Raw genomic sequence first — 27,175 nt, 5'->3', positions numbered from 1 at the left:
CAGCTCCGCTTGAAGGCCGCGCTGAGAAGGCTCTTGGCCCTGTTCTCTCTCAGGCTCCCCCCTCACCTAATTCTTGGCGGGCATCAAGGAGAGGATACAACCAGACTGTCTAATTGAATTGACTTCTGGATAAAATTACCAACCAATGAAATAAAATTTCATTCATCCATTAAGAAAATAACTTCCATGTTGCCAAATTCAGTTACCTACTTGGCGTTTAGTTACCTATCTTGTCTGACCTGTGGGCAGCAATGGAATCAGCTGGCCACTCTCAAAATACCCTCTTCTCTCGGCTCCAGCACTCTCCTTTCTCCTGGTTTCACCGTCTCACCGGCTGCCGTTCCAGGCTCCTTGCCAGATCCTGCTCCTCTGCTCTACCTTGAAAGTGAGAGAGCTTGGGGTTCGGTCCTGGGCGCCCTTTTCTCCCCATCCACACACTCTCGCAGGGTGAGCCCGCACCGTGCCACGACTCTCACATGTGTGTCCCCAGCCATGGGCTCTCCCTTGAATTCCAGGCTCATATATCCAACCCCCTACTGGACATCTCAGACGTTTTACTGGTGCTTCAGAACCCCACTGTTCAACACTGAGCTCCTAAAACACACACACACACACCAAAACCTGCTTCTTCACTGGTCTTCCCCCTTTTATTAAACAGCACCACTAACAAACCATTTGCCAAAAAACTAAGCGTCTTTTTTCCTCTTTCCTTCATCCTTAGGATCCAATTTATCATCAAGTCATCTCAACTTAGCCTGTAGAAATATGTTGAACCCATCATTTTCTCTTCATTCCATAATGACGACAACTACTATTACTGCTGCTACTAATAATAATACTATTATTAATAATAATAATAACTAATAGCCTGGGTGCCAGTGTCTTCCATGTATCAACTCATTGAGCTTTCCCAACAAACGTATGAGTTAAGTGCTACTGTTACCCCCTCTGACAGAGGGTAAAATTGAGGCACAGAGAAATTCACTGATTTACTCAAAGTCATGCATCTGTTGTAGAGTCAGGATTCGGATGTGCATAGCTGGCACTAGGAACCACGTGATTAAACACCACGCTCCCAGTGCTGCCTCTGTAGCCACCAGGATGATCTCATGGCCTCGGAACTGGCCTTCTCACTTCCAATCTTGCCTCCACACAATTTGTTTTATACACACAGCAGCCAGAGTGGTCTTTCCAAAACATGTACCAATAGTCACATTGCTCCCCAACCTAAATATCCCTCCCCAAGGGTTTCCACATAGCCCTGGAAATAAAATCCTAACTCCTAACGTGGCTGCTTTGTCTACCTCTCCGACCTCTCTCTCCCCTCTCCAATCACATGGCCCTCCTCTCTGTCCCCACACTCACCACTCTAGCTTTTCTCCCCCTCTACCTGGAATGATCTTCCCCACAGATTTTCACAGAGCTGGCTTCTGGTCATTTAGATCTTAGCTCAATGTCACCTTCTCAGAAAGGCTTTCCCTAACTTCCTACTCCAAACTAGCCACTCAGTCCATCTTTATCCCAGCACCTTATTTTCATTATAGCACTTATCACTATCTGAAATTACCTTAAATTTGTTTGTTTACAATTTATTTTCTGCCTTCCCTCTTAGAATTTAAGTTCCATCAGAGGAAGGAACTTGTCTGTCTTTTCCCACATGTATTCAGGACCCAAAGCTGCACAGATGCTTACTGAGCACCCGCTCTGTCCCGGGCACAGGCCCGGAAAGGCGAACACAGCAGAATCCCTCTCCTTGAAGGTGCCACCATCTGCAGCTCCACTATAGTGTCACGGGGTTATGACAAAAGGAGACACGAGGTGTCATGAGGACATGAGGAGTAATTTCTCACTCAGCCTGGGAAAGTCAAGACGATATCCTGGGCCAGAATTGGATTCATTTCATTTTGATGAACAGTTACTCTGGGCCAGACCTGCCCGTTACAGAGGTGGGTGAGACCAGTGATCTACTTCCTTGTGCCAGAATCACCTAGAGAGCTTATTAAAACACAGATTAGTGCATCCCAACCCCAGAGTATCTGATGCCCTAGGTCTGGGGGGGGGCCTGAGAATCCGCATTTCTAACAAATTCCCAGAAGCTGGTGCTGCTGGTCTGGGGACCACACTTTGAGAATCATTAGACTGGACCATTTCCTTGCCCCAGACCACTATGAGTATAGCTCAGCACAATGCTGTCTGCCACTTGCTCTGATAGAAATACAGGCTGATGATATGAGAGGGGGTCACCCACCCAGCTCACTAGGAGAAGAAGGAAGCAGAGGGGACTTCTAGGAAGAAAAGGCACCTGAATTTAGTTCTGGATAATGAGTAGGCATTACGGGGTCAAAGAACAGAAGAAAAATAGGAAAAACTTGGGGCAAAGCAGATAGAAGCATGATATGATTTTAAAAAGTAAAATATATTCCAATATTGCTGAAACATAAAGTATAAAACCAAGATTAGCTGAAGGTGAGACTGAAGCAAGGTCCAGATGCAAGTCTCTGAAAAGACGAGCAGTGGGAAGCCAGGCCGAATAAGTGCAAAGTGAGCATGACGCATTCGGAGGACTTCAGCAATGACGGCCAGCACAGGGGGTGCACATAGGTGGAGGGGGAGAGATGTAGGGAGAAGGGGGATTGTAAACTAAGACTGAAGTCAAACCATGAAGGGTCCCACTGTGGGGCTTTGTGCTCCCTGCTTCCTCTGCCTAGAATGTTCATGCTGAAGAGTTCCATCCTGCTGGCACTATGGCGACTGTTGAATGATGTTAAGCAGGTGTTCAGCACTATCAGTTTTGCCTTTTAGAAAGATCCCTGCAGCAGAGACCTATGGCTATCCTCCAAAGATTTGTACTTCCTGTTCTTAGTATCAACTTGTTATGGGGAACCAATTGCCCAGCCATAAACTCTATTTCCCAACGTTACCCCCCCCCCCCCCCACCACCACCTTGTATCTAGGTAGAGCCTTGTGTCTGAGTTCTGGCCACCTGCAGACCTGGCCCGTGAAAGCTCCAACGTGACCTTCATTCTCTTTTTTCCCCCACTCATAGGGTAGAAGCAAAGGAACCCAAGGTCCCAGGAGATTGCAGAGCCACAAGATGGAAGGAACCTGGATCTCTCAATCACTTCATGGCAGTTGACCACAAAACACCCAAATGAATTTTACAGGAATGAGAAATAAACTTCTAATGTGTTAAGTCTCTGAAATGCAGAGGGTTATTTGCTACAACATCTGGGGATATCTTAATATATCCCTATGGCCTTGCTATAATAATGGACTGGAGGCCAGCAAGGCTGGAGGAAGGAGATAAGTAAAGAAGTTGTTAGCAACTGGGGAAAAAATTATGAGAAACTGAAACAAGTTAATGGCAGTGAGAATGAACAGAAGAGGATAGAACATGATCACAACTAACTACGGGGATGAAGGAGAGAGAGAGGCCTAGGATAACACTCAGACCTCTGACTTTGGGGTGGAGATAAGCAACAGAGAAGAAGAGCAGGTTTGGGAAAAGGGTGCTTAGTTTTATTTGGGGCATTAGAGAAAAAGCAGGTAGTTATTCCCAGTGAGCAGCTGTCCATATGAACCGGGAATCCAACATGGCCAGGGTTGTAGATGTATAGATTTGATAAAAGATGAGGCCAAGATTGTCATATCTCTCATTTTCATAGGATGAGTTGAGAAGAGGGATGAGAACTGAACCTTGAAAAAAAATCCACATTTAAGGCATGGGAGGTGAAGAGGAGCCTGAGAGAAGACTGGGTGGAAACCACGAGAGAGAAGGAAGGAGAAGTGGGGGAGCAGTCTCAGGAAACCAAGAGAAAACTTCTGCCAAGAGACTGTGGTATAATAAAAAATAAATATTTGGTCTTTGCCCATTTCTGGAACAGAGCCCTGAAAACTTTTGGAACTTATTGCCTTTTTTACACTAACAAGATGGCTCCTCGGGGAGCCCTAGATAGCTTCAGGATGGGGGCTAGTGGCCAGGAAGATCAACCAGGTAATTAGAGGGTTAGAACTTCCAGCCCCACTCCCAACCTCCATAGAGGGGAGAGGGCCTAGATATGGAGTACACGGCCAGTGATCTCATCAATCATGGCTTTATAATGAAAGCATCATAAAAATCTCTGAATTCTGGGGTTCAAGGAGCTTCCGGGTTCGTGAACATGTCAATGTGCTGGGAAGGTGGCGCACCTGGAGAGGGCGTGGAAGCTCTGTGCCACCTGCATCTCTTCCATTTGGCTGTTCGTGAATTGTACCCTTTATAATGAACTAGTAAACACAAGAAAGCATTTTCCTGAGTTGTGAGTCATTCTAGCAAATTACTGCACCTGAGGGAGGGGTCATGGGAACCTCTGAATTTACAGCCAGTGAGTCGAGGTACAGGTGTCTCCTGGGACTTGAAAATGGTGTCTGAAGTGAGAGCAGTCTTATGACACTGAGATTTTGGTTCAGAGTACATTGAATCTATGGCTTAATTTAGGATAATTGATATTTTTACAATGAACATGGTACATCTCACCATTTATTTAGATTTTTAAACACGTTTTTTCAATAATGTCATACGATTTTCTGCAGAGAGGACTTGCATATCTTTTGTTAGTTTCATTCTTAGCTTTGATGTTTTTTAAGCAATGTAGACTGTATCATATTAGACATTTTATTTTATGTTTATGGCTGATATTTAGAATGTACATGATTGTTCGTGTATCTAACAGACTTGCTAAACTCAGTAATTCTAATAGTTTATTTGTAGATTCTTTTGGGTTTCTACATATACAATCATAGTATACTAGTTAAGAACACTGGTTTTAGAATCAGACTGCCTTGCTTTTAAATTTTAACCATTTACTAAATGTAGGACTTTGAGAAAGTTGCTAGATTTTTCTAAGCGTCATTTCTCCCTCTACAGAATGGTGACACTCTCTCACAGGTTTACAGTGAGGACTAAATGAAACGAAGCACATCACATCTGGAGGCAGTGCTGGCACCCCTGGGCCTCCATTTATGGTTTGCTATTACATTCATAGTCCTCGTCTTTCCCATTAACTCCACAGCTCTCCAGATTCTGGCTTTTACTCTGTCATTTTATGGAATCACTCTCCAATGTGTTCCCTAGTGTCAACTTTAACAGGCTCCTTTTGGTCCTTGAGTTTCTTGATGTTTCTGTTGCCCTTGACATCTCCATCTCTGTGATGTCTTTTTTTCTGACACCAAATGTATGGGATTTTCTACCTGAACCAATTCTTGGACTCTCCGACACCAGCTGGGTGTACTACAATCCATTCCATTCTGATACCAACCACCTGGAGTGAGCACAGACCCCAGAGGTCTCCACAGCTCTGCAGAGCAGTGAGTGAAGGACAGTATTTTCTATAAATGCTGCAAGATTACTTGAATATCCACGTGGAAAAATAACTACCCTTAACTCCTACCCTCTCACAATACCCAAAAAATCAATTCCAGGTGGGTCATAGTTCTAAATGTTCGAAGTAAAACAATAAAGCTTCTAGAAGATGACATAGGAAATAACTTTATGCCCTCAGGGTAAGACAAGATTTCTTAAAGAATTTCTGTTCACAGAAAGATACCATGAAGTGAATGAAAGGCAAGCCTCGGATTGGGAGAAGATTTTTGTACTCCGTGTAACCAAAAAGGGCTTGCATACAGAATATATTTTAAAATTTTTTTAAAAATCTACAATCAATAAAAAAAGACAGGAAAATAGAAAATTGGTCAAGAGACTTCAGGCACGTCACAAAAGACAATATCCAAGTGACAAAAAAACAAGTGGAAAGGTACTCAAGCTCCAGGAAAATCACATTAAAACCGTGAAGAGAATAAGAATAAGAATGAGTAAGAATGGTTGAAATTTTTTATACTGTTAACGCCAAGTGGAGAGAAGATGCAGAGCAATGAGAACACCCCTCACGCTGCCAGTGGGAGTGTAAACTGAAACGGTTTGACATCATCTGCTAAAGACAAGCATACACCACCCAGTGACCCACCAACTCCACACCCAGGTTCAGAACCGTGTAACGTGAAAACGCACAGTCAAGTATGCTTGTAACTGGCGAAGCAGTTAAGTCCCTGCGCTCCACTTCCGCATCCCGGTGTTCTGATCCTGGGCACAGACCTATCACTTATCAAAGTCCCACATATAAAGTGGAGGAAGATGGGCACGGAGGTTAGCTCAGGGCCAGTCTTCCTCAGCAAAAAGAAGAGATTGGTGGCAGAGGTTAGCTCAGGGCTAATCTTCTGCAAAAAAAACCAAAAAAGAATGCTTGTAACTGCATTACTTATAATAGCCAAAAGCTGGAAATAACCCAAATATCCATCTAGAGTAAAGTGGATAAATACACAGCGATAGGTTCATTCAGCGAAACACTATATAGCAATGAAAATAAATATGCTCTACCTATGTGCAACCACATGAATGAATTTCACAAACAAAGTATCGAGTGAAAGAAGCCAGGCACAAATGAGTAAATGTAGTATGAGTCTATTTACATAAAGTTCAAAAAACAGTCAAAATATGACCAGACCGGTGGGGCAGCAGTTAAGTACGCACGTTCCGCTTCAGCAGCCCAGGGTTCACCAGTTCAGATCCTGGGCGTGAACCTACACACCACTTGTCAAGCCATGCTGTGGCAGGCGTCCCACATATAAAGTAGAGGAAGATGGGCATGGATGTTAGCTCAGGGCCAGTCTTCCTCAGCAAAAAGAGGAGGATTGGCAGCAGATGTTAGCTCAGGGCTAATCTTCCTCAAAAAAATAAATAAAAATTAAAAATTTTTAAATTTTAAAATAATTAAAAAATTTAAAAAACAGGCAAAATATAGTGCTTAGGAACACAGTTCCTTGGTGTGAGGCAAGAACATAATTACCACAACTTCAGGAAGCAGTTACCTCTGAGCATTAGAGAAGAGGTAAGTGATGGGAGGAAAGAGGGGAGCTCCTACCCCCTGACCGAGGCAATCACAGAGGCAAACTGGATGTCTTTGTGCACTTATGGATTTCAAAATTTTTAAAAAGTTTTGTGGATATAAGGATGGGCACGGCTGGGGAAAGGAGTGAGAGGAGTGGACAAGCACGAAGCAAAAGTTGCTAAAAGGAGGAAAGTGGAAGGTCGTGTGGAAGAATTGCTGAGTGTCACTTATAACCCAACCGCTGTTAGAGAGCATGATTGGAGGGCTACCAGTGTGTGTGTGTGCATGCCGGTGTTATCAGTGTGTGTGTACGGGTGTGTGTGTCTTTGTATGGGTGCATGTGTGTGTGTGAGTGCAGGTGTAGGTGTGTATGTGTGTACATGGATGTGTGTGTGAGTGTGTGTGTACATGGGTGTGTGTGGGTGGGTGTGAGTGTGGGTGTAGGTATGTATGTGTATACATGGATGAGTATGAGTGCGGGTGTGCGTGTGTATGTGTGTACATGGATGTGTGTGTGTGTGGATGTGTGTGAGTGTGGGTGTGTGTGTACATGGATGTGTGTGGGTGTGGGTGTGTGTGTACATGGATGTGCGAGGGTGGGTGTGAGTGGGGCATGAGGGTGTACGGGGCTGTGAGAGAGACTCTCTTCAGCATCAGTGAGGAGACCTGATTGAGGGGTGAGGACGAAGAGGAGACAAAGGATCATATGTGATGGAAAAACAAGAGGCCCGGAGGTGAGGACGGTCAGAGCCTCCGAGTGTCAGGGAGACAAGGGGTCACCGGGCCAGGCTGGCGACGAACGCAGCACCTGGAGATGCACCACGGGCGCCCACACCTGTCGAAGCAGACGGCCATCAGCAGGACTCTCAGGCTGTCGCTACCAAACTGGCCCTGTCTCCCTACGGCCAAAAGTACGTGTCTAAACCAGAACAAAGTCGTTCTTACCCATGTTCCCAAAAACGTTAAGAATTTCAAAGGTAAAATAAACATTTATTTTAGAAATAAACAATGAAAATTGAAAATCAAAGTAGGCCAAGTATTTCCCAGGCAGCAGGCCTGATCTGCTACACATTCCTGGTGTCTGGTTTCAACTAGGCACTCACTGCAACTTGGCAAAGCTTTTCTTCCTTTCTCGTTGCTTTTCGGCACATTCCACGCCACTCCACCCTCTGCGAGCGGGGGGTTCTCCTCCCATCTTCTCTGCCACGGCCCCCCCCACCATGCCGCTTACCAGAGGCTGCAGATGTGAGGTGGGCCCGTTCCAACCTCAAATGCCTCCTCCTTAGCACCCTCGTCTGTGCCTATCTTCCGGCCGGTCTGCCCTGTCATCAGAGATGTGCTGGCCTGAGAAGAACCAGGACTGGGCAAGTCCCATGAGGTCTGGGGAACAAACATGGCAAGGGGCCAGCCAGGGGCCAGCAGCTGGTAGAGAAGTCTGAGCTGAGACGCACAGGCTGGCTGAGATTTGAACAGTGAGCACCAAGTCAGGCGCAGGCAAAGCAATGCTAGAGTCAATCCAGCAACGGAGCCAGAGGTCCCGAGGCCCAGGAACCCAATACCGTGTGGGAGTATGGCATGGGAGTTCAGAGCTTGAGCCTTAGTGTCAGATGGTACTGGGTCCGAGTCCTGATTGTGGCATCTGCCACCCACGTAACTTTGGGTTAGTTACTGACCTCTCTTGGTCTCACTTTTCTCTGGCAAAGTGGGCACTGGATGAGCACGTGGATGGGATGGGGGTGGGCATGGGATGAGGAAAGGGATGGCAATGGGGGTGGGCATGGGGATGGAAATAGTGATGACGATGGGCATGAGTTTGGGGCTAGAGTGATCATGGGCAGAAGGGAAGACCCACGGGCCAGGCAAGCCTTCAGGTGTGAGAGGCTGATTCATCTATGTCCTAAAAGATCCTGAGCTCATCAAAGGCAGAGCCCAGCTCCTGGCCGAGGCTTGGCCCCTGGCAGGAGTCAAATGAGGACACGCAGGGCACACGTGCAGGAACAACATTATCAGCCTCACTTGAATGTGTGCTGCCTCTTCAGTCTGCTGCTTTGCTGGTGCGATCTCATTTCTGACAGTGACACACCGGATGCTGGGAGTATTAGCAACTTCACAGCTTGGCAACAAGTCCTGGGACGGAGAGCGGTTGTGCGGACATGCATTTTCTGCTCTTGGTCCCACCCTCCTCATGCCTCTCCCCTTCAGCCTCGCTCTGCCTCCTCACCAGCATTTTCATAATGTTCTGTCTCCATCGCCCCCTCCCTTTCTTCTTTTAAACATTCCCAAGTCTCCCTTCCTCTAAAAAATTCCTCCCTTGACCCGAAGCTTCCCTCATTTCTATTTTTCTCCTTTTCTTTGCCAAAATTCCCCTAGGGAGCGGCCTGTACCAGCTGTGGCTCTTTTCCTCGCTCCCCAAGGCCCTGCAGCCTGGAGTCCATCCTCAAAATTACGACTGCCTCTGGGCAGGAAGGAGCAGAAGGCACAGCCAGCGGGGGCTCTAGATGTGCAGGTGGGCAGGCACACACACACACAGATGCACACGCGGAGACGCACACACAGACACAAACACAAGCACATGCACACACACAGATACATACAGAGACATACACAGAGACATACAGCCATGCAGATAGACACAAACAGAGAAATGCACAAATACATACACACACAGACCCCAACATACAAACACACACACACACTAACTAACCCATTCCAATATGGCAGCCAAAGGGCTATCAATTTGATTAGAGATGAGGAGGAACCCCAGGGCCAACCATTGTTCAGCTTGAAGACCCCTGATGGTGGCAGCACCAGGAGGGCAAAGCGAGGATGCTAGAATCGATTCGCCTAGAGGTGGATCCAGGTTGCATGGGGCCTGAACGTTCATGACTGGGGGGGAAGCCGTCTTTGTACCTTGCACAAGCCCCAGCCATAAGCACTCGGAAGACATCCATGAAACAATGTCAGCTGAGAAGGACGGAGACAAGTGCTTGCCAGGAGACCAGGAGGAAGTCTGTGACCTCAGGCCCCAGAAGGTCAACTGTGCAGGAAGCAGCTCTCTGACCCCAGGCCAGTCAGTGACCTCTCCCAGGCAGTGGCAGAGTCTGCATCAGAACAGGGACCTCTGGCTGCCGGTGTTCTCACCCTTCCTCGCCCTTCTGCTCCTCTCATACCAACTCGATGCAGCTCGAGCAAGTGCAAAACCAGAGCCGCCAGCGTGGAGAGTGTGGCCTCCGGGGTCTCAGGCCACCAGAAACACCACCTGGGGTGGCTGCCTGGGTGCTGGGCCCAGCCTCCGCCAAGCAGCAGCAAGAAGGGGAGCACCTCCTCATCTGTGGACAGTTTCCTCTCCCCCTTCCCCCGTCTATACCACAGCACCTTCGTTGCCCATAAAGTTTACTAATTGTTTTTATTTACTGACACCTTTTATTCCTTGTTCTTAATTATTTTTAAATAAGCAACCTGAATACTCATTATTCCTTTTTAAAAAAATCTATTGTCCATGTGGCTCTTCATAATCTTCTTCCCTATGGGTTCTTAATAGTAAAGGCATTTACCAATCCTAGCTTCAGGTTTCCACCAGGCTCCGCCCCACACCGCCAGAAGGACACGTGCGTATATTTTGTGTGCGTTTGTTTATTTTCCTGTTAAGTCGAGCTGTCACCCTGACTGCACAGTAGAATCACATGACCATTTTTAAAAACATGCCCACACCCAAACCCTGTGTAGACGGACTTCATCAGCCCTGGGCAGCAGGGGTGGACATCAGCATGTTTTACAGAGGCCGCAAGGGGTGTGCGACCAGAGCTGGGAACCACCGAAGGAGAAGAATGCCGGAGACTCTGGGAGTCCCTAACAGGCCACCAGCTCCAACAAAGGGTGTGCCCTCCCGTGTGGGGTCCCTGCGTTTTTACTCTCACCCTGGACTCTCCCCACTGGGACACCTGGTGTTCCGGCGTGGGAGACGGGATCCCGCCCTGTTACCTGAGAGGTCCCCGCGATTCCCCATGCTTCCCTCGATATCTTGGTGCTTCTCCTGCCCGGTGCTTATTCTTTGTCTGCAAGTGCCCCCCGTGTCCTCGACTCTACTTCCCCCTTCGTCCTCTCTTTGCTGCTGCCAACCATCCCCTCTGCCAACCTCAAGTGGCCCAGGAGCCTGAAGTCAGGGGTAAATGGGGGCATTGTGACATCAGCAGCTGCCATGCTCCCCGCCCATGACTCTTCTTTCCTTGTTCTCTTCCTCCTCAGCAAGCGCATCTGCTGCAAGGGTGTGGTCCTCAAACCCTGACGTTGGAACTACCCTTCCGGCCCCCATAGTGAACGCTACTCTGTGCTGGCACGACACGTGCGTAATCTCATTCAGCATCTCTGATCCCAGAGGAGCAGGTGAGACACTTGAGTTACTTTCTCTTTAGCAAACTCTTTTTCTGCGCCACACCTGGGCAGGAACAGAGATGGATGAGACCAGCGATCGACTTCCTTACTACCAGAATCACCTAGAAAGTCTGTTAAGACCCAGTTGGCTGGGTCCCACCCCAGAGTTCTGGTTCAGTCGATCAGGAGTGGGCCCTAAGAATGTGCCTTTCTAACAAGCTCCTTTCAGCGTTCTTCTAAAACAAGATGCTCTGCGGATGAACTGGAGAGAGAACTGCTGTCACTACGAAGCTGTTCGGAATCAGCCCCCTCCCCTCCACTCCAATGACCTGTCCACATTTGCAACAGGGAGCATGTGCAGCTTCCAACCTAACGTGCAACCCCAACTCTGAAAAATCTCCAAGATTCAAGAAGGACTCGGCACACAGCAGACTGGGCAGTCTGGCAGTTTAATTGCCGGTGTCAGCTTGGGACAGCATCTGGAGCCAGGCTGGACTCGTATATTACAGAGTCATCATGCCCTACTAATAACTCGTCTGAAAAGTCTCTTTCAGTATCCGTTTTTCTCGACCCCCCCCCCCCCGACCACTACTCCAATCCCTGTCCGGCCCGGAATCTGAAGTCCTCTGGCCTCTCTGCAACCAAAGCAAGCGCGTCATCTTCCTCAAAATTGCCAGCAATTTCCAGTTATCTCCTCGTCTCCAGGGTTCTCTGGAATCTTGAGAGGGAGGCACACACTGGAAAAATCCCAGGCCTGGAAGGCAGGAGGTCTGTCTCTCTGTCGCAGTGTTATCACTTAGTGGAAGGAAAATGCACATCAGACGTTCCCCAACATGAGCCTACCTCTCCTTACCGCCCGCAAGCAACAGCTTTATTCAGACCCTTCCTTGTCGCTGTCCTTCTCCAAGTCGTCCTCTGTCCTCTCCAGCCTCCCTTCTCTCCAGGCTCCAGGTCCTCTTCAAGTCCAGGCCCCGACTCCCTTCTGATCCTATCTCACTCTAAACTTCAGCAGGGCTGTGCCTCGAACCTCTTCTCACGCATCATGAAGGACACTCCAAATAAGGGACGGAGCTTGCGTGGCCTGGCTGTTTGGGGATGCTGTAGGCATGCATGGGCGAGGGAGGAGACGAGGTCTGAGAAGTTTTTGTCCTCTCTCCTGGCAAGTCTAGGGAAGACTGTGGACATCTTTGTGTGCAAAGGCCAGGGGCAGCAATAAGCGTGCAGTGTAGGGGATGGCAGGTGACCTACCCCACATTTCACGAGAACCAAAGATGCAACCCTTACAGCCTTCCACAGCTCGAAGTGGCTCTTTGAGCTGCTTATAGGCCTGATGCTACAGGTGACAGGGGCCAGGGCTCAGCACGGAGCCAGACCCCTGGACCAACCAGTTAAAGAACCATTTGTGAGTGACATCAGCCCCACCACCTGCCAGCACACAGCCGTGCTTCAGAGGCCATGATGCTAGTCGCGTCTGTGTCTATGTTGTTCATGGCAAGACTCCCAGCCTGGCAAAGGAAATCTATAGACCGAGTTATTTTCCTCCCACAGGCTTGCCTGGCCTTTGTTCACTTTAGGGAGGTGCATTTTTGCCTCCTCTGTGGGCAGCAAATTCCCCACGAGTCAGCATGATGTGAATCTGGACTCACCCACTGGCTCCTATGGGCTGTGAGAGGGACAGACTGAGCAAGTGTGCAACACGAGCCTCTGTACCTCCCTGGTGCTGACCAGCCCGAGATGCCTCGTGGGCTCCCAAGGACCCTGAGTGCACTCACTGGCCTCGTCACTGGCACTCCTTGTGACCCCCAAAAGGCAGGGGCTGAGCACGCCCCTTCCCTTTGTTCAGTACAGAGTGACTTAAGGCCCCTGGGGTTCAAAAGCTGGCTCTAGGTGTCGCCCGTGCAGGCGCCCTGTGCAGGGTACTGTTCTCAACTCTCCACACGCTGACTCCATGTTCACAATCTCTACACGGACCTAACAGGTAGGGTCTACTCTTTTAATCCCCATTTTAGAAATGAACAAACTGAGGCACAGAGATGTTAAATGAATTGCCCATCGGCACACAATTCATAAGTAGAAGAATCAGATGTGCAAACTCCAGAATGTGTGCCACTAAGAAGGGGAAACCCAGGCAGCCCTCTGCATCAATTCAACGTGAGAACCCACTCGAAACCCATGGGGGGCTTGTCCAGACCCCCAGCTCCTGCCTCTCCTACACCCGCTCCTCTTTCCCTCCCCCATCCCCAAATCACTGGCTAAGGACTCAGACGTATCTTTTTGGCCTGCACACACAGATTTCCTATGAAAACTGAAAAGAAAATCAGGGAGAAATCAATGCTTTGGGTCAGAAGTCCATCAACTCTCCCTCGGTCCCCAAGTTGCCTTTCAGGGTGTGAAACATCAGCACACATCTCTCCTTCCTAGTGGAGCCTGCAAGGCCGGCACCTCCAGTTGACTAAGTCAAAGATGGACATCTGATCAAATCAGGCAGATAAGAACTCCCCACCATGCTCACCCTGCCCCCTGTGCTGCCTCTCTGGCTCGTGCAGAACCAAGCTCTAAGTTCCGCGTCAAAGGCCATCTTCCACAGTGGGGCACAGAACTCAAGGCTCTTGAGGAACAGGCTGGGAACGTAAATCTCCTAAACAAATGAGCTTCATTCACTAAGGCGTGGTGGGGTGACTGCCTAAAGGTGCTGAATTTGAAAGTCTTGGAAACATAACAGCAGCCCCAAAATACATCTGTGTAGACCAGGTCTGAATTTGGGCTCCAGGCTGCAATCCTGCAGAAAAGCCTCCCCGCCCCCCCCCACGACCCACCCCACAGAGAACCAATCGTTGCCTTCGCTGTGCCCGTGGCCTCGATCTTGCGTCTTCTGATGCTCTTCTACTGCACTACCATCATTCATGTGCCCATCAGACCACAGCTCTTTGAAAAACTAATGGCAATCACTACCAGCCTTTATTGAGGGTTTCTCAGGGGCCAGGCAATATGCCAAGAGCTTTACATCCATTATCTCACTTGGTCCTCATAGCCACCCTAGAAACCAGGGACAATTTTTTAATCCCCATTTTTCAGATGAGGAATTGAGTCTGAGAGAGGTTAAATAATCTGCTCAAGGTCATACAGCTAGAAATGAGGTGGGATGGGCAGAGGTGGGATCTGAGCCCAGGCAGTTTGGCTCCAGAATCTGCCTGCTTGACCAGCACTTTATTTTGGAAGACAGGACTTGTGTCCCAATCCCACTGAGAGATTCAGTGCCCAGCACTTTGGTGTAAATAAAGCAAATTACTTCAACAATACTTTATTGGGCAACCATAACACGAAAAGGTTGCTTCCCTGCTTCCACAGAGGCAATTACAGGGGCTCATTTCCATGATGTCTCCCCTGACCCACAAGTTCTTCTCAAGAAAAATGGCTCCTATGTGGATAAACCTTGAAAACATTAGGCTAAAGGAAAGAAGCCAGTCAGAAAAACGCCATATTATAATATTCCGTTTACGTGAAATGTCAAGAATAGACAAATCCATAGAGACAGAAAGTAGAGTGGTGACTGCTTAGGACCAGGGTGGGGGGGGGGGGTGCCGTGGCTGGGAGGGTTGAGGAGGTGACAGCTAAAGGCCAGGAGTTTCTTGTTGGGGCGATGAAAATGTCCTAAAAATTGACTGTGGCGATGGTTTCACGACTCTGTTAATATACTGAAAACCACCGAATTGTATAATTTAAATTGGTGAATTATATGGATTGTGAACTATAACTCAATGAAGCTGTCTAAAACAAGAAAAATATCTACTGAATTATCTTTCCAAATGTATGTCAAAGATTAGATGGGAAAGAGAATAGATGAAAGATAGTTAACAACAGATAATGATAAGTTAGATAGCTGGCTAAGTAGACCCGCATCTAGGTAGAGAGATTTAGACATGTTTCTTGTTTATTTTTTCCCTCATGTTCTCCCTTCCAAGACCAGCAACCTGAAAGAGTGGAAGATCTATTAACAAATCTTGAGAGTTACTAAGTTATTAAGAAGACGGCAAACAGCAAACACAGAGCATTAGACATTCAGCCATAGATACACACATGTGCTCCCTCCACTAGCTCCCTCAGCACTTTCTTCCCAGCTCTGACATCCCAAATCATTTGGGTTGTCTGTTACTTCTCTTAGATGTGTCTCGAAACTCCCAGCTTTGAACAGTGTCATCATGTTGGAGCTCAAGATGAATTTTACCCAGTCAACCCTCAACTTTCAACTCAGGGAAGAAGGCTGCAATATAGTGATCCAGAATAACGAGCAAACCCACAGGAATTTCTTTTATCTTTAGGAAACTTTACGTAATTTATTTTGCAAGAGCTCTACATACCTAATTCCATCTTTTACTGGCATCTATTCACATGAGTTTATGCTCCCAGAAGAAACTCTGGATCTACATAGGGTGCTGGTGGAGTGACTGAGAGGAGAGATGGGAGAAAGAGCACATTCTCTGAATCAAGAGTCCTGGAACGCAGAGAGGAAGGGACGCTGTGTCAAGCCTACCTCAGCTGTGGACCCTTACTGACCCATCAACTATAGGCATCTACCCTTCAACAGCCCCCAGAACAAGCAGGAAGAGGGACTCAAATGCCTCACAGGGGGTTGGAGACATGAAAGCAAAATCCTGCCCCGTAGGAACTAAACAAAACCTTTTGAGGATTTCCCTCTGGGCCAATCAGTAGGGTCAGTGTGACGCTCCAGAATGCTAGCCATTCCCAGCTGCATCAGGCACGTTCCCGCTGTTACCCCCATCCGGATTGCCCTCTTCTCCTTCTCTGTTTTGCAAAACTCTACCCATCCTTCAAGGCTAGCTTCACCTCTGTGAGGCCTTCTCTGCTCCCATCAGGCAAAGCTAATCACTCCTCCTTTGAAGATCCCCTAACACAGCATTCACACTCACCTCACGGTAAGAGCGTGGATTCTTCCCGTGCTTGTTTACAGCAGGCGAACGGCTTCCTAAGGGTAGCAACCGTGTTTTAGTTACCACTACATCCAAGGCACGAAGGGCTGGCAAGGTGCCTGGCACACCTCCTGCCGTGCATTAGTGAGTTATTATTTTTTAGAAAACCTATAATTAATTTAAAATAGTGCAATTATATTGCATCACACTTTTAGTATATTGAAAAGCATTACCTTTTTTAAGACTTTATTTTATATATGGTATAGATATACTTTATATATATGGTACAGAGATTTCCCATTTACTCCCTGCCTGCACACATACATAGCATCCCTCATTATCAATATCACTCACCAAAGTGGTACCATTTTTACCAATGAATCTATGTTGACACATTATAATCACCCAAAGTCCATAGTTTACATTAGGGTTCACTCTTGGTGTTACGTATTCTATGGTTTGGGACAAATGTATAATGCCATATATTAATCATTATAATATCATAGAGTATTTTCACTGCCCTAAAAGTCCTCTGTGCCCTGCCTATTCATCTCCCTCCCCCAATCCCCTGGTGACCATTAATCTTTTTATTGTCTCCATAGTTTTGCCTTTTCCGTAGTATCATATAGTTGGAATCATTCAGTATGTGGCCTTTTCAAATCAGCTTCTTTCACTGAGTGATATGCATTTACACTTTCTCCCTGTCTTTTCATGGCTTGATAGCTCATTTCTTTTTAGTGCTGAATGATATTCCATTGCCCAGATGTATCACAGTTTATTTACGCATTCGTCTGCTGAAGGACATCTTGGTTGCTCCCAAGTTTGGCGATTATGAATAAAGCTCCTGACAAACATCCGTGTGCCAGCTTTGGTGTGCACGTAAGTTTCAGTTCAGTTGGGCAAATACCAAGGAGCACAATTGCTGGATCAGAGAGTGTATTCTCTTTTGTAAGAAACCACCAAACTGTCTTCCAACATGGCTTTACCATTGTGCATTCTCACCAACAATGTATGAGAGTCCTGTTGCTCCACATCCTCACCAGCATTTGGTGTGTTCCAGTGTCATCAGTGTTCCAGATTTTAGCCATTCTAAAAGGTTTGTAGTGGTATCTCACTGTCGTTTTAATTTGCAATTCCATGATGATATATAATGTGGATCATAAAAGCATTACTTTTTCATCAAAAATGTCACAATGAGTTTAGAAAATTGTTTTCTCATTCCTGCTTTTTATAATTTCAGGAACCCTGAAGTAGCCTGTGGCACTCTTGACCTTCAACAAACCCTATGCATACATCAAAGTCCTACACAGAAAGTGTCCAGGAAATAACTGCTGATCGATTGTTACTTTATTGCAGAATTCCTTTAAGATGGACCAATACCAGCAGATGGTGTTTTGTGTATAGGAAAACAAACTGGACACTTTTCCATTTCCTTTCGGGCCCTGGATTACAGGATGCTGTATGCCCATACTTATCCCATAAGGCATGTCTCTGCCTACTGACCCGCACAGCAGCAACCCTTCCCAGCGTATTTCTCCCTTGGCTACTGAAGACCTAAAAGCCCCAGGGAGTAAGTATTCCACTGCCAAGCACCCTGTGGCACAGTAGGAAGGCTTTAGGCTCTGCTTTTACTAATCTGGAAGCCTTAGGAAGGTCCCTTTCCTTCTCTAAGAGAGCAATTGTTTCGTTATAAAAGAAAGATCATAATAACACCTTGCCCTATTCACTTTGCGAGGATGCTTTGAGTATCAAATTAAAGAATGGATTTGGAAATGTTGATAAACTGTCCAAGGGCCTGCAAATGTAAGAGTTTTGCTATCTGCTTCTCCTTTATCAGTGGATGAGCCAGGCTTGGTATAGACAATAGTTCCATTTACATTCGAAACATATTTGACACAGAATATGCTCACCATTATATGAAGCAACAGCTAAATCACAAACAGGGTAATGGGCAAGCCCAACCTTACCTTGTAGCAGGCAACATTTTTTAACCTAATCCTTCTTTTGAAAAATGAAAATATAAAAACTACATATATAATTCCTTCCTTTAATGTTATTTGAAATTTCAAATTAAAAAACAACATAAATATCATGATTCCAATATGATCTCCTACCCACTCTCCCCAGCTGAAAGCCACTCTTAAGGTTATTAGCTATTTTCCAATGGGGGCTTTATAATAACAGCTAACATTTATTGAAAGTTTACTACGTGCCAGGCACTGCTCTAAACATTTTACGAGTACAAACTCAGTAAAAACACCAGCTTTATATGTATTCATATTTCTCCCATTATACAGATGAAGAACCTGTTGCCCAGAAAGGCTAAGTAACTTGCTCAGACACACAACTAGAGAGTGACAGAGCCAGACTTCTGAGTCCCTAAACTCTGATCGGTTTACCCAACTCCCTACATAGCACTGATCGTTTGAATCGATTCCAATTTGGTTTTCCTTCAACGGTGGATAAACCTTTTGGGGTATCTACAGATCAAGCTGCTGCCACAGGAAGCCCACCTGGGAACAGGGTGAGGCAGCACTCCCAGCAGAATAGCAGCTCGGGGCACTGGTTCTGAAGCCCCCTGCTTGTCCCACTCAAAACCCACAGAGTCCTCCTCTAAATAATCCCATGAAATGGGTATTTTTTTCAACGTCCCTAGATGAGAAAACTGAGTCCAGTGGGACTGACCTCAAACACGACAGCTGTGAAGCAGCCAGACAGAGATCCAAACCCAGGTGTCCCGTGCAGCCACAGTCTCTCCCCTCCTTCCCTCACCACCACCCCAGAGAGAGCCTTTGAGATTCCCAGGGCCATCCACAAACCTGATCACCCCTGGGGAAGAAGCTACTCTGAGCTCTCATTTCCTGGGACAGAACAGAGGTCATGTCTATTTTCCTTGGCCCAGCTCCCTTCAGGGGAGTCAACCTTTGCCCAGCCTGAGAGCTCAAAAGACTTTTCAAGAAAAACGTTAAACACTGTACGTTTGAAGCATTCGTTACATTTCCAAAATGTTTGCGCTACATTTAATGATGGAGATTTTTTTCTTTTACAATGGAGCTAAAAGCTGCTGCATATAAAAGGACAGAGACTCTCAGGGTACATGCTGGTTTGAGGCACCAGAAAGCACTGGAAATAGATTAAACCATCAAGATTTTCAGAACAACCACCAAACGTTACAGCTCGCATTCAGACTCATTACTGGCCTTTGCGTCCTTTGGGAAGAGGTCGAGGTGACATAAACTCCGGAGGAGGCCTGGTGATGGAGTGGCGCGGGGACAAACACAAGCAAACGGAAATGACAGCAGGAAACCAAACCAGGAAACGCTACCTGGGCGTGGGCAGGATGCCATCCTCATCCACGGCTGGGTGGAGAGCACGCAGGACTGGCCTGAAGGAAGCCAAGGCCAGCCCAGAGCCCACTTCTGTGGGAGGAAGAGCAGTGCGACTAGAGGCAAAGCAGAAGCCAGGAAGACACCATGACTTCTCCCGATCAGGAGGTGCACAAACTGGAGGCGAAGCAGGCCATGGCAGGACTGGCACCCACACTCTAGAAGCCTGAGGAGGAAGACTGGTCATCATCACCCACACCGAGCTCAGAGCACAGCGCCATCACCCCTAGAGTAACACGAAAGCAAGACCTTGCATTCTCACTGAAACGTGTGCTGGGGGCTCTTCGTGGTTTTGGATTGCCTTCCCCAGAATGAGACAGAGACTCCACTAACCCCGCTATAACGTAGGCTCCTTAACATCCAAGGCTTTCTCTTGTTCACTGTCCCATCCTCAGCACCAAGAACTGTGCCTGACACGGAGAGATGCTTGCTATACTTTTGTGGACTTGCTAAGAAAACCAGCCAAAGAGAGAAGTGCAGACATCCTTCATCATTCTGCCCCTGGTGCATCTGTCACAAAGGAGATGCCAACCTGTGACATCAGCGCCCTGTGCTAGGACAGCCCCCAACTCCAGCTTCTGCTCCTCTCTTAGATCTCAAGCTGCCCGGTGACCAGCAGCCTGGGGTGAGGTTTTAACAGCACCTAAGTAAATAAGGAGAATTCCTTTTAGGGGGACCAATAGTAGTTAAGTTAGATATGGTTTATCCTAGGATTAACATATGAGGAAGAAAGCACAGGAACTGTGAAACATTCTGTACCATAAGGGTGTAGATTGATTGATAGAATTACGTAGAATTCATATATATACTCATATGTGCTTGTGTTTGTATATATGTGCGTGTGTATTTATATATAATATATCGCAGGAAATATATAGTGCTGACTTGTTCCCGTCATCCAGTTTGTTGTTTGTTTTCTTTCTGGCCTCCTTCCTCCCAATTACATTCAAAAATTGTATGGAAACATGCCTGATGATTCCATCTGACAAGTGGAACGGGGGTGGGAAGGGTAGGTGTGAGAAGCTGACTGCTTCTAGTGAAGTTAAAAACTAAATTGTGACTATATCAGAAACAAGAAACGATTTTTGAGACTGAATTTTAGATAAAAATCTCAGACTTACAAAAAAAAATTGTATGGAAACAAACGGAAATTTCTGCTCTTTATTTGATGGATTCCTATAAAGTGTGGGATTTGTCCTATGGAACTGAAACACTAAGTGTGTAAGGCTCTCAGCTGTGAGAGATGTGCTATAGGCTGAATTGTGTCCTCAAAAAAGATGTTGAAGTTCCTAACCCCTACTACCTGTGTATGTGACCTTATTTGCAAATAGGGTCTTTACAGAGGTAGTCAAGTTAAAATTAGGTCATTAGGGTCGGCCCTAATCCAAAATGACCGGATTTGTAAGCCACCCACTTTACGGTACTTTGTTACGACAGCGCTAGGAAACTAATACAGATAGACACTAGCTGAAGCAGAAAAAGCGGTGTCATCAGCACTCGATTTTTTCTCGATTTCCCTAAGCTCTGCTTGCCTCAGTCTGGGCTGCACTCCCAGGCAAGCCGTCACTGCACGGTGGCCCCCAGAAGCAACAGACTGACAACCCTCCCGTTTCAAGTCCTCTCAGGGGAGAGCTTCTCCTCCCGGGAATTCCAGCAGGAGACCTGGGATCAAGTCTAAGCAACTTGAGCCCTAGGGGTAGGGTCAGCCTCCGCCACACCCCAGGGCTGAGAGTGGGAGAAGGATGTTTCCCTGTGGAAAACTGGAGTTCTAATCCTAAAAAGGAGGGAAATCCATGCTGAATGCTAGGCAGGCGAAACATAGGAAGGTATCTAGAATACATTTTAACATAAGAGATCATGCATCCATTCAGTCAACAAGTACTTATTGAGTGCAAGGCATATTCTAGGTGCGTGAGATAAGTCAGTGAGCAAAAGGGACGAAGATCCTGCCCTCTTGGAGCCTACGCTCTGGAAGGAGGAAGAGGAAATCATTGAAGGCCGGGAAAATCACTGCGGCAAATTCAGTGCCTGCTATCCTGTGGGCTCTGAATGTTTGTTGAATGAATAAATGAATGGAAATGAGAACAAGTGGATCTGCCAACTGAATTCCAGCTACCTCTAAAAGCCCATGGAGACAGAAGATTATGGGGTTCCCAAGGGCTATGTAGGCTGGGACTTCAGTAGAGACAGAGGCAGGTGGATCTCTGAACCCCAGGAAGGTGATAAATGACTTAATCTGTACTGGAGAACTTAATCCCTGGTGATGTGACATTCTGTGACAGACACGCTGGAAATGGACATGTAAAACCCCTATTACAATTATCCTTTCATGGAGCTGAAACCGAATGTCCCTTAAATACTGTTTTTCTGTTCCTTCAGGAAACTCGTCGCCAGGCTGCCTCAGTGTGAAAAGAACTGTGCTTATTCTAAGAGGAAAAAAGAAGAGCATGAAGTCACCCTATTTTGCAATCAGGATTCTTCAACAGCCAAATGTGCTTAAATCCAAAATGCCCCCTCCCTGAGTGAGATCACGGATGGAGTGAGCGCTCGCGGCTGAGTCGGTGAGCTTTCGGAAAAAGCAGAGTTTTACAATAACAGCCTCAACACACGCAGCTCCCTCTGAAATTCTCAATCATCCAAACAGGTTCCTGCTCCCCAAGAGAAGGACACAGTCTCTTTGTTTGCTTTAATCCAAGGACAAAGATGATGACCACTGGCGACGGCTTAAGTGGATATTCAGCCCATTCAAAAACATCAGGGATGTTTTATTCATTGACTTATTCACTCATCAACAAACACTTCTGGAGCACTGTGTCCAAGCTTGAGAAAGAACGATCAGCAAAAACAGACTCAGTTCTACTCTGATGGAGCTTCTGGCTGACCCTAGCTTATAGTTTGTGGAGCTTACAGGCTGACATCAATCAATCACAAAGAAACACACAATTTCAAGTTGCCTGGAGCATAAATGTGGAGATTTGATCCAATTGAGAAGATCAGAGAAGACTTCTCTGAAGAAGTGATAATTCAACTGAAATTTAAAGGATTGAGTAGAAAGTATCCAGCGAAGAGAAAGGAGAACAAATTGTTCCAGGGGAAGGAACACAATGTACAAAGGCTAGTAGTGAAAAAGAGCAACCCTCAGCATGCCTGAAATACACAAGGGGGATGCAGTGGGAAATGAGCCTGGAAAAGTTGGCAGGGACAGACACTGAAGACAAGTCACACGAAGAAGCTTTGTCTTCATCCTAAGAGTAACAGGAAGGCATCAAGGTTCTAAGCAGGAAGTGGTACACTCAGATTTGTGTTTTGAAGCCATGGTAGACGCAACATGGAAAAGAATGGGAGGGTCAAGATGGAAGCAGGCAGACCTTTGAGGAGGCCATGGTAGCAGTCCATGTGACCGTTCATGGACCAGGATGGCGGTAGAGGAGATGAAGAGGAGAAAATGAATTTGGAATTGTTTAGGACGTCAAAGCAGCAGACCTTGCTGATTAATTAGATGCAGAATTGAGTGTGAGAAGGTATCAAGGTCAACTCCTGGGTTTCTGGCTTGTGTGATTGGATGTTTGATGGAACCATTGATTGAGATAGGGCTCACTGGAAGAGGAGCAAGTTTTAAGGAGAAATTATTTGGTGAGTTTTGTTGTTGTTGCTGTTGTTGTTTTAATTAATAGACTTTATTTTTTACAGTAGTTTTAGTTTCACAGAAAAATTGAGACGAAAGTACAGAGAGTTGCCATACACTCCCCTTCCTGCCATGTAGCCACCATCTCAGGACCACACAGAATAGTTTCACTGTCCTAAAAGTCCCCTGTGTTTCATCCATTCATCTATCCCTCGCTTCTCCCACCTCCTGGTGACACTGACCTTTTTACTGTCTCCATAGTTTTGCCTTTTCTGGAATGTCATATAATTGGAATCATACAGTAGGTAGCCTTTTTGGATTGGCTCCTTTCACTTAACAATATGGATTTAAAGTCCCCCCCCCCCCAGACTTTTTATGACTTGATAGCTCATTTCTTTTTAGCACTGAATTATATTCCATTGTCTGGATGTATCACAGTTTGTTTATCCATTCACCTACATTGGCTGCTTCCAAATTTTGCCAACTATGAATAAAGCAGCTATGAACGTTAATATGTAGGATTTTGTGTGACAAGTTTCAAGCTCATTTGGGTAAATACCAAGGAGCACAATTCCCAGATCACGTGGTAAGAGTATGTTTAGTTTTCTGAGAAATTGCCCAACTGTCTTCCTAAGTGGCTGCACCATTTTTCATCCCCACCAGCAATGAATGAGAGTTCCTGTTGCTCCACGTCCTCACCAGCATTTGGTATTGCTCGTGTTTTAGATTATAGCCATTCTAACAGGCGTATAGCGGTATCTCATTGTTTAACTCCCAATTCCCTGATGATAAATGATGTTGAGCATCTTTCAGTTTGCATATTTGCCATCTGTAGGTCATCTTTGGTGAAGCGTCTGTTCAGATCTTTTGCCCAATTTTTAATTGGCTTGTTTGTTTTCTTATTGTTCCGTTTTTAAAGATTTTTGTATATTTTGAATGCGAATCCTTTATCAGATCATCTTTTGCAAATATTTTCACCCAGTCTGCAATTTGTCTTTTCATTCTCTTAATAGACACTCTTGCAAAGCAGAAGTTGGTGAGTTTGATTTTGAACTTGTTTGCCTTGAAGAGCCTTTGTGGCATCAAGGGGGAAATGCCAAGCAGGCGGGAGAAATCCTGGGACAGGAGAGAGCGTGGTGAGTTCCAGGAACCCAAGGAAGGGAGTGTGACTGGAACGAAGAGAGAACAGGACACAGCCAGTCCATCAGGGTCCTGTGGGTTTGGGTGAGGAGCTTGGTCTTTATCCCACTGAAGAGTTAATTCCTGAAATTCTGATGAGTGGCCTTTGAAGCCAAGCCCTTTGATTCTGATAGAGTTAAACATCCCAGCCAAATGCCCTTTTCAGAGGCAGTGAGGCAGTGAAGAGCAAGTCACATCTCAGTGTTTCATCCAGTGCCTTGGGTTGAACATGTGTTTAATCAATATTTGTTGAGTAAATAAATTAAATGTCTAATATGTTGTGTGGCATTTATAAAAATATCCACATGATAAATTCATTGATTTATTCAAAATAAAAAAATAAAATTCATGAGTGACTAGTATGTACAGTACCAGGCACTGTACTAGTTTCTGTGAACAAAACAGACGAAGATCATGGCCTCCCTAGAGCCTATATCCTTGAAAGAGGAAATAGAAAATAAAATACAAACATAACAAGTGAATTATATTGGACACTAAAGGGATTATCAAACTCTGGGAGAGAAGAAATCGTGAAGAAAGGTAAGACAAGTATCTGTTTATGATGTTAAATAGAAGGCCACAGCATGCTTCATTGATGAGTAACATTTAAACAAAGATTTGAAGGAGGGGAGGCAATAGCCATGTTGCTATCAGGGGAATAGCATTCCAGGGCGAGAGAACAGCCAGTGCAAAGGCCCTGAGGTGGGGAAGTGCCTGGAAAGTTCAAGGAACAGCAAGGAGGCCTGGCAGCTGGAGCAGAGAGAGCAAGGGGGAAAGAAGCAACAGATGAAGTCTTAAGTGACAGGAGGCCAGATCCCATAATGTCCTGTAGGCCAATGTGTGGACTTGAGTGAAATGGGGAACTGTTGCTGCGTTTCGAGTGGAGGAGTGATGTGATGTGGCTTGCATTTTAAAAGGATCCCTCCAGTCTGTTGAGAATGATGGGAGGAAGGAGGCCAGTTAACAATTGCAGTAATTCAGGCAAAAGATGATAGTGGCTTCACTGTAGATAGACACTGAAGAGGGAATTGATAGATTTTCCTGACAGACTGGATATGGTACGTGAGCGAAAGAGAGAAATCAAAGATGACTTTCAAGGTTTTAGAGCTGAGGAACTGGAAGGATGGACCTGCAGTCCACCAAAATATGAAAGGAAGCAGGGAGAGCAGATTTGGAGTGGGTGTGGAGGGAGTCCAGTTTGGCAGATGTCGAGTTTGAGATGCCTTGTAGAGAATGAATGAATAGAGATGTCAAGTAAGGGCTAGAGGGAGTCCGGAGATACGCAGTTGGGAGTCTTCGTACCTAGAAGATACACCATGACCCTGAGCCAGATCCCCCAGGAAGCGACTGTAGATGGAGAAGAGAACCACAGACTGAGCCCTGGGGTTAACACCTCGCTCCTTACCACCTCCACCGCTCCCACCCTGGCCCCAAACCCAGCAACTGCATTTCAACAGCGTCCCTGGTTCCACGCTTGCCCACCTTCAGCCCGTTCTCCCCACTGCGGCCTGAGTGGTCCCATCAAAGTCAGGTCCCGCCACTCCTCTGCTCAAACACTGCCATGGAAAACAACCAAGATGTCCATCAACGGACAAATGGAAAAAGAAAATGTAGCATATCCATACGATGGAGTATCACGTGTTCATCTGCCTGGTGCTTGTCCTGAATTGTTTATTTTGTAATGAAGTATGAATAATAAGTAAGTGCATTGAAATAAGCCCGAATGGGTTCGGTAGACTTTCATGTTACACTTCCAGCTTCTGCCCAGTTCTTCTCTACCAGGATGTAAAGCTCATAGGCAGCAATCAAGGTTCTCTTTTAACATGTGATTAAATAAAAAACATGATCAGCAATAACTCAGTTCTTTTTCCTGACTCCTCCCAAACACAGCACGTTGTGTCTTACAAGGACGTAATGCCAGGTTCTTGCTGATGCTAAAATGCACTGTGATGTTGCAGGCTTAGGTCAGCTCACTCCTTCTGACTACAAGTGGTGGTAGGAAAAGAAGTAAACAACACTGCAGGAGTGGTGAGGTATTTAAATTAATGGACAACAGTCTTACATGGTTTTTTCCTCTCCAAAGTATCATGATGCCCCATGGAAACTCATGTGCATACTAAATCAACTTTGCATTTCAGCAAGAACATATTTCAAACTGATTTTTTTCATTAACAGGAGAGGGATAATCTTTAAGGTAAAAACTCACAGCACAACCTCTTGGTTATGCCTAATTTTGTCTGTTAGTTTCAATCATCTAACAAAATAATTGAGAAGGAAACAAAAGCACCATATGAAAATGGCACACGATGACATATCAGCAGAATTTGAAACAACCAGACAGAATGAGGAGCCCCCAAGGGAGAAGAAAGCAACTTGGCTGCTTGACTAATTACACGCACTAATAGATTTCCATTGGGCCTTTGGATTCTGAGTTCATTTAATCGCTGGATCAAATTAGAGGTATTTCCAGACTCTTCTCATGGCCACGATGTATGCGGAGCAATATAACAAGATCAGGAATCAGAAAACTTAAATTTAGACTCTTCCATTTTCTAGTTTCCTTTGAATACTCTGAGCTTCACTTTTGTGACCTATAAAATGGAGATAATAATATTTAACCCAAAAAACCTGTTCTGAGTGTGATCATGAGAAAAATAATTATAAAATGTAAAGAATTATACAAGTACAAATGTTGTTATTAATCTGAATTGACTGGAAAAAAAGGAACTGAAGTGTGGCTACGCGCTACAACACGGATGAACC

General features: G+C 46.0%; 1 protein-coding gene across 2 annotated transcripts in view; it reads right to left on the bottom strand.

The window, feature by feature from the left end:
- The window catches only part of CDRT4 (CMT1A duplicated region transcript 4), a 37,554-nt gene extending 21,307 nt beyond the window's left edge, over positions 1-16,247 (bottom strand). The window contains exon 1 of one of the 2 annotated variants that reach the window (XM_046676908.1): positions 16,223-16,247. The gene's annotated coding sequence lies outside the window, so the exon portion shown is untranslated. Of the gene's footprint in view, positions 1-8,154; positions 8,236-16,222 lie in introns of those variants that run through there. The other variant, XM_046676907.1, reaches the window with a different exon arrangement.
- Positions 16,248-27,175: the final 10,928 nt, after the last annotated feature.

Source organism: Equus quagga, chromosome 11 (assembly GCF_021613505.1).
Source record: "Equus quagga isolate Etosha38 chromosome 11, UCLA_HA_Equagga_1.0, whole genome shotgun sequence".
NCBI lineage: Eukaryota > Metazoa > Chordata > Mammalia > Perissodactyla > Equidae > Equus > Equus quagga.
Note: the sequence above shows the minus strand (reverse complement) of the source record. Positions and strands in the feature narration are given on the sequence as shown.